The sequence below is a fragment of the Schistocerca serialis genome, chromosome 1 (genome assembly GCF_023864345.2).
Source record: "Schistocerca serialis cubense isolate TAMUIC-IGC-003099 chromosome 1, iqSchSeri2.2, whole genome shotgun sequence".
Lineage (NCBI taxonomy): Eukaryota > Metazoa > Arthropoda > Insecta > Orthoptera > Acrididae > Schistocerca > Schistocerca serialis.
The window spans coordinates 253,530,712-253,540,170 of NC_064638.1; the positions used below are offsets into that span (position 1 = coordinate 253,530,712).

General features: G+C 44.8%; 1 pseudogene; it reads left to right on the top strand.

The window, feature by feature from the left end:
* The first annotated feature begins 2,725 nt into the window (after window positions 1-2,725).
* On the top strand, window positions 2,726-2,843 carry LOC126427887 (5S ribosomal RNA; annotated as a pseudogene).
* Window positions 2,844-9,459: the final 6,616 nt, after the last annotated feature.

A 9,459-nucleotide genomic window follows, 5' to 3' on the forward strand; every position in this document is an offset into this window, starting at 1 on the left:
CACAACTAAAGTCTGCAAACGTCTGCTCACAATTTGTAGTGCCAACAATACTGATAGTGGTGAGTGCGTAGTTTGATTTCATAGGCCGATTGCCTATTTTATGACGTTTTCGAACTTCTGAAGGTCTGTTGGTGTCGTTGTTCTTAAATCGGTTGCGTGACGCATCTAAATTTGGGTCACTTCTCTGAAGTGCACTTTCTCAGAAGTTGTTCTACAGTGATATTATAAGCAATGATACAAACAAATGGTTGTTATTATTTTAAAACATTTTATATAATTTACTGTTATTATTATTAACATCATAGGCATCTGTGACAAGTTAAAAGTGTAGATTAGGCCAAGCTACGTTTAGGGCGAGTGGAGCCAGTATCAAACAATGCACCATCGCCCCTTCCCCCCTTTCCCGAGTGGTCGCCCTATTGCAAGCGGTAGTGTGTCTGCCTTGGTACAGAAAATCGAATACTGTTAAAAGGCTATATTTCAATTAGAAAATTTAAACTTTTACGGCCGGAAAGCTTACACTTATTACGGAAAACAGAAGCACACCGGCTTTACCTAAACCGGATTCAAATTAATACCCTCGACAAAAGCAGGTGTTATGAAAACGTTAGCGGATAGAGTGAGGGAGCTAAGTGAACTGGACTGTTCGATGCAGAATTGGAATACCTCACCATCCCCACTGCTAATGAATGGATATTCGTCCAACGAGATAAAAAGAGCATAGCAATATACAGGCGTCTGTAAAATCCAGTGTTGTCTTGCCGTTCATAAAAGACGCTGCTGATCGCATAGGAAAGATATTGAGAAAACGGAATATCTCTGTAAGCTACAAATCCACGCTGAAGACTCAGTCACACATAGAGTCGGGAAAATACGGTCTCAAACCACTGGAAAATAGCCGTGATTTACAGGATACATTGTAGCTGTGGAGACTTGTAAAAGGATACTACTAAAAGAGCGATCAAAAAACAACTAGAGGAATACAACGGCAACTTTATAAGCGGAGAAATATACAGATAAGCTGTTGCGGGACATGCTTTACAGCCAAGAGATCATCAGATTATACTTGATTAGAATAAGGTATTAAGGCGGCAAAGGAAGGCACAATTGGAAGGGAAACGAGGCAAGGCTGCTCTCTCTTCTGCTATTGTTTAACATGCATTTCGGGCATATTATTCAGGAATGCCGGTAGTAGGAGGATAAAATGTATTCGATTTGCGCGTGATATTGTGATGCTGGCAAAGAGCGAAAGTACTGTGACTGTAATGTTAAAAGAATTAAATAAGACATGTGGAGTTCGGAATAAGAATTAATAACAAAAAGGCAAAATATATGGTGATAAATACGAGAAAAGTAGGAACAACTATAAAGATAGGACAGGAAGATACAGAACAAATTAGTGCTTTCAGATACGTGGGAAGCATATCTGCGGAAGACATGAGATTCAATAAGGAGTGAAAACGCGTCTAGCAATTGCCAAGGAGAAATTTAATAAGAAGAGGCTGCTTCTATGTACGTGTATGGATAGGGATCTGAGGAAGAGACTGGCGAAGTGATTTATATGGAGCTCAGCATTATATTGAGCTGGGGCCTGGACACGGAGGAAGGATGATGAAAGAACAATAGAAGCATTTGAGATGTGGGATTGGAGGAGGATGGAAGGGATAAAATGGGCAGACAAAGTGAGAAATGAGAAGGTTTTGAGAAGAGTGGCGGGGGGGGGGGGGGGGGGGGAGAAACAGTAATTTTAAAGGTGATCAGGAAGAGGAAACACAGCTGACTTGGACATTGGATGAGAAGGAATTGTTTACTGATGGATGTCGTGATAGGAACGGTGAATAGAAGACGAAGAACAGGACGCAGGAGATACCAGATGGTGGATAGGAAGTAATTAGGAGAAAACGAAGAGAATAGCAAATGACAGGACTGCATGGGGAGCTACTTGAAAGGACCGGCTCTAGGGCAGAACACTGATGATGACTGAAGCAGATAGCACGAAAGGCTATGCAGAGGGCCCATAGGCATTACTAAACATTTCAGTAATATAAGGGACGATCAAAAAGCTTCCGTTTGAAGGCGTTGCTGCGGCATATATGCAACGTAACGCGACTCCGATGCGCGCATATAAGCACCGACGTGTAGGCAAGGGATGGCGTGCCATTCGTGTCTTTCCGACGTACGTACTGTAAATGCACAGACTTGAACTATGCCGACGTCAATAACAGAGGCGTTTAAACAGGGCGAAAGTGCTGTTGTCGTTTTCTTGGCTGCCGAAGTACAAACACCCGCAGATAACAGTCGGATAATGAAGAATATGTCTGTCGAAAACCACCGTTGTGGAATGACGCGCTAAGTTTCGTGCTGGTCGTAATCAGACACTAGACGCCGGTCCACGTGCAATGCCAGCCTCAGCTGGGATCTCAAGTAGGAGACATTCGACCACCCACCCTATAGTCCTGATCTGTCTTCACGCAAGTATCACGCTCGGTCCCTTAAAAAAAATCTTGAAAGGTCGACAGTTACTGTCGGACGAGGATGTGCAGCAGGCAGTTACGGTCTTCATCATACAGCTGGACACGATGTCTTACCAAAAGGGTATCTTCAGTCCGGGGCATCGGTGGGATGATTGCCTTAATGCTCACGATGATTTTGCCTGATTGGCATACCGATTCTAGACTGTACGGCCATTCAACTGAAATATTTGTTCGCCCCTTATGTTAAACAGGCCAACGGCCTTGCCGCAGTGGTAACACCGGTTCCCAGCAGATCACCGAAGTTAAGCACTGTCGGGCTGGGCTAGCACTTGGATTGGTGACCATTCGGTCTGCCAAGCGCTGTTGGCAAGCGGGTGCACTCAGCCCTTGTGAGGCAAACTGAGGAGCTGCTTGATTGAGAATTAGCGACTCCTGTCTCGGAAACTGACATACGACCGGAAGAGCAATGTGCTGACCACATGACCCTCCATATCCGCATCCAGTGACGCCTGTGGGCTGAGGATGAGACGACGGCCGGTCGGTACCGTTGGGCCTTCATAGCCTGTTCTGGTGCAGTTTAGTTTTTTATGTAATCAGAAGGAGAAAGATGTGAAACGAAGTATTATCTGGATTCCAGTGTTGAAGAAGATGTGTACCAGTGTTCCACCATGGGCTGGTAGCAATAGCGGAAGACAGCAGCTGACAACGGCGAAATCCACTAGAGGTTTTCAGAAGAGGACGAAACATTCGGCGTCAACAAGAAATTCATCCGCACCCTGAATATTTTAATGAGTGTATATTTCAATTACTACTTAATTAATTGGTCTAGTCGCAACTGAATAATACTTGCCGCTTGAACGTTCTTCACAGGAATATTTCAATACTAGAAATAACACTCGCACATAAAATTATAACGAATGACGTCCTGACTGGAAAAAAGCGCAGGTGACGCTTGTATATAAGAAGGGTAGAAGGACGGATCCTCAAAATTACAGACCAATATCCTTAACATCGGTTTGTTGCAGGATTTTCGGACATATTCTCAGTTCCAATATAATGAATTTCCTTGAGACAGAGAAGTTGCTGTCCATGCATCAACACGGCGTTAGAAAGCATCGCTCCTGCGAAACGCAACTAGCCCTTTTTTCACATGATATCTTGCGAACCATGGATGAAGGGTATTAGACGGATGCCATATTTCTAGACTTCCGAAAAGCGTTTGACTCGGTACCCCACTGCAGACTCCTAACTAAGGTACGAGCATATGGGATTGGTTCCCAAGTATGTGAGTGGCTCGAAGACTTCTTAAGTAATAGAACCCAGTACATTGTCCTCGATGGTGAGTGTTCATCGGAGGTGATAATATCATCTGGCGTGCCCCAGGGAAGTGTGGTGGGTCCACTGTTGTTTTCTATCTACATAAATGACCTTTTGGATAGGGTGGATAGCAATGTGCGGCTGTTTGCTGATGATGCTGTGGTGAACGGGAAGGTGTCGTCGTTGAGTGACTGTTGGAGGATACAAGACGACTTGAACAGGATTTGTGATTGGTGTAAGGAATGGCAGCTACCTCAAAATATAGATAAATATAAATTAATGCAGATGAACAGGAAAAAGAATCTTGTAATGTTTGAATACTCCATTAGTAGTGTAGCGCTGGACACAGTCACGTCGATTAAATATTTGGGCGTAACATAGCAGAGCGATATGAAGTGGGACAAGCATGTAATGGCAGTTGTCGGGAAGGCGGATAGTCGTCTTCGGTTCATTGGTAGAATTTTGGGAAGATGTGGTTCATCTGTAAAGGAGACGGCTTATAAAACACTAATACGACCTATTTTTGAGTACTGCTCGAGCGTTTGGGATCCCTATCAGGTCGGATTGAGGGAGGACATAGACGCAATTCAGAGGCGGGCTGCTAGATTTGTTACTGGTAGGTTTGATCATCACGCGAGTGTTACGGAAATGCTTCAGGAACTCGGGTGGGAGTCTCTAGAGGAAAGGAGGCGTTCTTTTCGTGAATCGCTACTGAGGAAATTTAGAGAACCAGCATTTGAGGCTGACTGCAGTACAATTTTACTGCTGCCAACTTACATTTCGCGGAAAGACCACAAAGATAAGATAAGAGAGATTATGGCTCGTACAGAGGCATATAGGCAGTCAATTTTCCCTCGTTCTGTTTGGGAGTGGAACATGGAGAGAAGATGCTAGCTGTGGTACGAGGTACCCTCCGCCACGCACCGTATGGTGGATTGCGGAGTATGTATGTAGATGTAGATGTAGCAAACTGTCATGAATCCTTCAGATACAGAAGGAAACCGTTTAACTACGGGCCTCAACATAGGTGCCTATGAGCGAACTTTAACGCGGCGTTTGGTTGGTGCCAGTATCTACAATACGAGACAAGCGACTTATTCTCCGATCGGCGACCGACAGGTCCCTAGCCGGCTGCCGGTTGACGGCGCCGCCGCGCCTCAGCCCGTCACGTAGACGCCGGCCGGCGACTTGTCGCGACAATCGAGTTTTGCAGTTGAGGCTGGCGCTCGTTAGGCGGCGCCCGCCATTCAACAAGTTACCGCGGCGGCGACAAACCAGCCGGTCTGCGCCGTGATGCGGGGGGAGCGTGACCGGCCCGGGCCGCGCAGCGCCGCTGATGAAGACGCATCGGCCGGCTGTGACGCTGGAGGCGATCCAGACCCTAATCCTGCCGCAGCCTCCGCCGTCCATCAATCTGCACGCCGCCTGTGAGCTCGCCCTGCCAGCCGGGATCAAGGCGCTACCTCGAGGAGAACTTCGTTGACGACGCTGGAACGCGCTGTCTGCCGAGTCACTCCGCAAACTGCTTTTCGCCGCCCACGCACACACACACACACCTATACGTACACTCATCTACACACAGGGATTAATCGTATGACTGTTCCGTCGTCACGAAGTGCCTATGCAAATCGTTTCCTTGGTCGACCTACACTACCCTCCATAAGTTTGGAAACACCAAGCTGCGTATTAGAACGGAGCAAGATGAAAGTGGTCTACGGCAGTTATTGGTTAGAATACAGAATGGTATGCTCTAATAACGATTAATGATATCACTTACTGTCTATCTATCTATCATTTGAGCCTTGTCCCGAAGGTATGCAGAGTCAACCATCATTAATCGGATTTGGCATGATAATGGTTAAGGGGTGGCCGGATGCCCTTCTTGCCGCCTCCCCGTACCCCCCGGGATGGAATTAGTGTACCCCAACGGACTGCGTCGAGAGTAATCCATGGAATAGTGCGAAAATGTTCAGATGTCTGCGAGCCGTTTAACTGAGACGGAACATGGGGACCAGCCCGGTATTCACCTAGCGGGATTTGGAAAACCGCCTAAAAACCACATCCAGTCTGGCCGGCACATCGATCCCCGTCGTTAATCCGCCGGGCGGATTCGATCCCGGGCCAGCGCGCCTACCCGAGTCCAGGAACAAACGCGTTAGCGCTCTCGGCTACCCTGGCGGGTAATGATATCACTTACTGTATTGTACAGATAATTATTGTACATATATGTACATATTTGTACACATTGGTATTCCTCAGATTTATATAAACTGACTTTACCTGTCCAAGTAGTTCCACTAACCGCGCCAAGTGACGTCTGCGACGGCTCGATTGTGTTCAGATACGTTGTTTACAGATAATTTCAGTTGTAGTTCCGTTTGTATGAAAGTAGGACATGTCGTGAAAGATGGTAGTAAACGCAGCGAAAGTAATTGAAAATGGCCCCAAAGTTCCAGATTCCTGATGATTCACGGGTAAAGATAATCAGTTTGCACCAAGAAAGCAATAGTGTTCGACAAATATCAAACAATATGAATATTTCCATCAAAGGGGTTGTCAAGACCATACCCCGGCATTGAGATACAGGCTCTTATCATGATCTTCCTCGTTCTGGAGCACACAGGAAATTATCACAACGCCAGGAATGGTATTTGGTAGTGACCCATAAACGTAATAATATATACATCCCGCTTACGTCAGAACTATGTGAAGTCTCTAGAGCTACAGAAAATTTTGAAAAATGTGGAATGACCTCCCCAGTTCACTAATTGTAACTCATTCGAACTACTAAGGGATGAGTTGGGAGGGAGAATCCGAAAACGGGGAATCACGAGTGGGACACACTTGTCGGAGACGCTGCAGCAAGAATGGAGACTAATTCCAACCGACACACTGACAAAACTGACCGTTACATGCAGAGAACACTCAAGGCAGTGATTAAAGCAAAGAGTGGCAGTTCTGATGAATCTAAAATTCTGTACTTGCATTTATCTAAGTACTGTTTGAGCTTAATAAACATTTAGAAGACAATAAAATGTAATTTTATAATGCATTTCCTTTCCAGTGTCCATAATAACTTGGTGTTTCCGAAATTATGGAAGGCAGTGGTTATTCTCTTCCATTTTGGGATTTTCTTTGGTAGGTGGGTGGATATTCTTGGGAAATTCTGCCAAATTTTGATGCCACACTCTTCAGGGAATTAATTTTTACTATAATTTCATTCATGATTTTGTATGTGGTACGAGGGTGGACGAGAGGTACTGAATAGACATCGATGATGCTCCAGTATAGTTTTTTAGGGCCATAATTGCAATTAATTCGAAAGTTAGTAATATTCATCAAGATGGTATTTCCGTCCTAAGGAAGCCATTTGTGCCATGTTTGAACGCTCCTTTGCACGTAGGAATGCAGAGATTCCGTTCTGACCTTTATAATAAGCCAGTATCTCTATCTAAGTCTGCCCCCGGTAGCCGAGTGGTCAGCGCGACAGAATGTCAATCCTAAGGGCCCGGGTTCGATTCCCGGCTGGATCGGAGTGCCGCTGAGGGACTGGGTGTTGTGTTGTCCTAATCATCATCGTTTCATCCCCATTGACGTTCAAGTCGCCGAAGTGGCGTCAAATCGAAAGACTTGCATCCGGCGAACGGTCTACCCAACCTGAGACCATAGTAACAAGACATCTCTATCTAAGCATCCCGCAAGACCACAAAAATGACTACTGTTAGCTTGGGCTTGAGAAGCAGAGCCCTCTGTTCAGTTACCTGTTTGGTTTGAAATCCGAAGTTTTAAATAACCCTAACACCAAGAGCTCTGTCTCACTGGGAGCTACTATACGCGCAAACGAAGTTGACACATGGCGCTGTGGCTAATGGGAGCGACTGTAAGTGGGAAATGCCTTTACGGTCGCTCTCATCAGCTACTTCACAGAGTGTCAACTTAGTCTGCGCTTATAGTACGTTCTTTTGCAGTGAAGTCGCGTTTCCACAGCTGGTACAGACAGTGTCCAGATCAACCCGTTCTACATTTTGGGCGCCATGTTGAGACATTTTATCCTTTCAATATCAATTTTTTCACAGTGAGAGGCATTAAAGTACGGTTAATTTAATTAACTTTGTAAGGTGTCTGTATGGGGACAAATTATAGTAGCATTTGTAACCTCTACCATAACCGATCTTGTTCCTGAGCACACGAATGTGGAAGTTTTGTTTGGGCTACCAGAGTTAATGTTGTTACGGGTACATGACGATGCTTGACTGGATTGGTTGCCTCTGGGGACGCGTCTGGGATTTGCGCTGTTGGCGGTGATATTGTGGAAACTTTTTTTCGGGACACCGTTTCCGTATTGATGGATTATCTGTCAAATAATCTGTCACGAAAATATCGATGTAAAGAAAATAAATTGACAGCTACATAAAATGTTAAGTCAGATAAGGTGGTAACCAGTCATTATTTCTTGAATAACACCATCGGAATGTAACTAACACTCCTGCCGGAGGTTCGAGTCCTCCCTCGGCCATGCGTGTGTGTGTTGTTCCTAGCATAAGCTAGTTTAAGTAGTGTAAAAGACTGGGGACCGATGATCTCAGCAGTTTTGTTCCCTTAGAAATTCACACACATTTGAACATTTTTGTAACTAAAAAGCAAACAGATAGTGACAGACGCGTTGATATCGCAAGAATGTCGAAACCATCAGACATATGCAAAAATGTATAATAAAGCAATTCATTTAATAATTATCTTTAAAATTAAAAATACTGCACCAAAACTATGTACCTTTTACTTACAGCTGATCTGACGATTATACTTCGGCCAAAATAGGCCTACTGCAAAATAAAAGCAATCGAACTTAGTAGGGTACTTGGAATTATAAATTAGAATTGTACAATGTGCTCACAAGATATTAGTTAAGTTTATTACATGAATGATAAAAACATTTACTTAACTTTATACAATCCATTGCCAGAGGAGCGTGCCGACTATTTTTAGTTGTCTTTTAATGTTAAGGCATCATTTGATGCATACATTTACTGAACTCTTCTCCTGAACAACAAAGTTCAGAATGACAGTTCAGTCTAAGACAAGAGTAACACTTGTATCCTAGCAAGACAATGTTGATTGCCTGACTGGAAGTCACGAACTGGGCTGAGCCTTCCTCAGCCCGGCAGTATATCAGATTCCGTGCGGTGGAGCTGCTGCGCTGGGAAAAACTGTGTGTGGCTTGACCAGAGCCTCCCATTCATCGTTGCGGAATGCAGCTAGACATCCTTAACTTCTGTGCAAACACTCCTGTTGGAAGAACATCCGCAACTGAGCATTATAGCAGAGGTTGAAAATACCGCTTCAGTTGTAAATTACTGTATTTTCACACGACCGTTTTCCGACTGTTATAAGCCCATCCTCAGGTGTCGTACTGGAAATAGCCAAAGGGGGAAGATAATTTTCACACGCCGCAACACGCATAAAAAACTAAAACCAAATTTTTTTCTAGAAAGTTTTAAAAACTTTTAAAAAGCATTTCGAAACCGCTGGTCGGTCTAGGTGCTGTGAAACCTATGTCTATGCGCAACTGGCACCAGACAATGCTACGGACGACTGCCTGGGTAGGGAGTATATACAAATGATATCACGACACTTACTCTGTGCTGTGGTCTCCGAGCGCCGCGTGCAT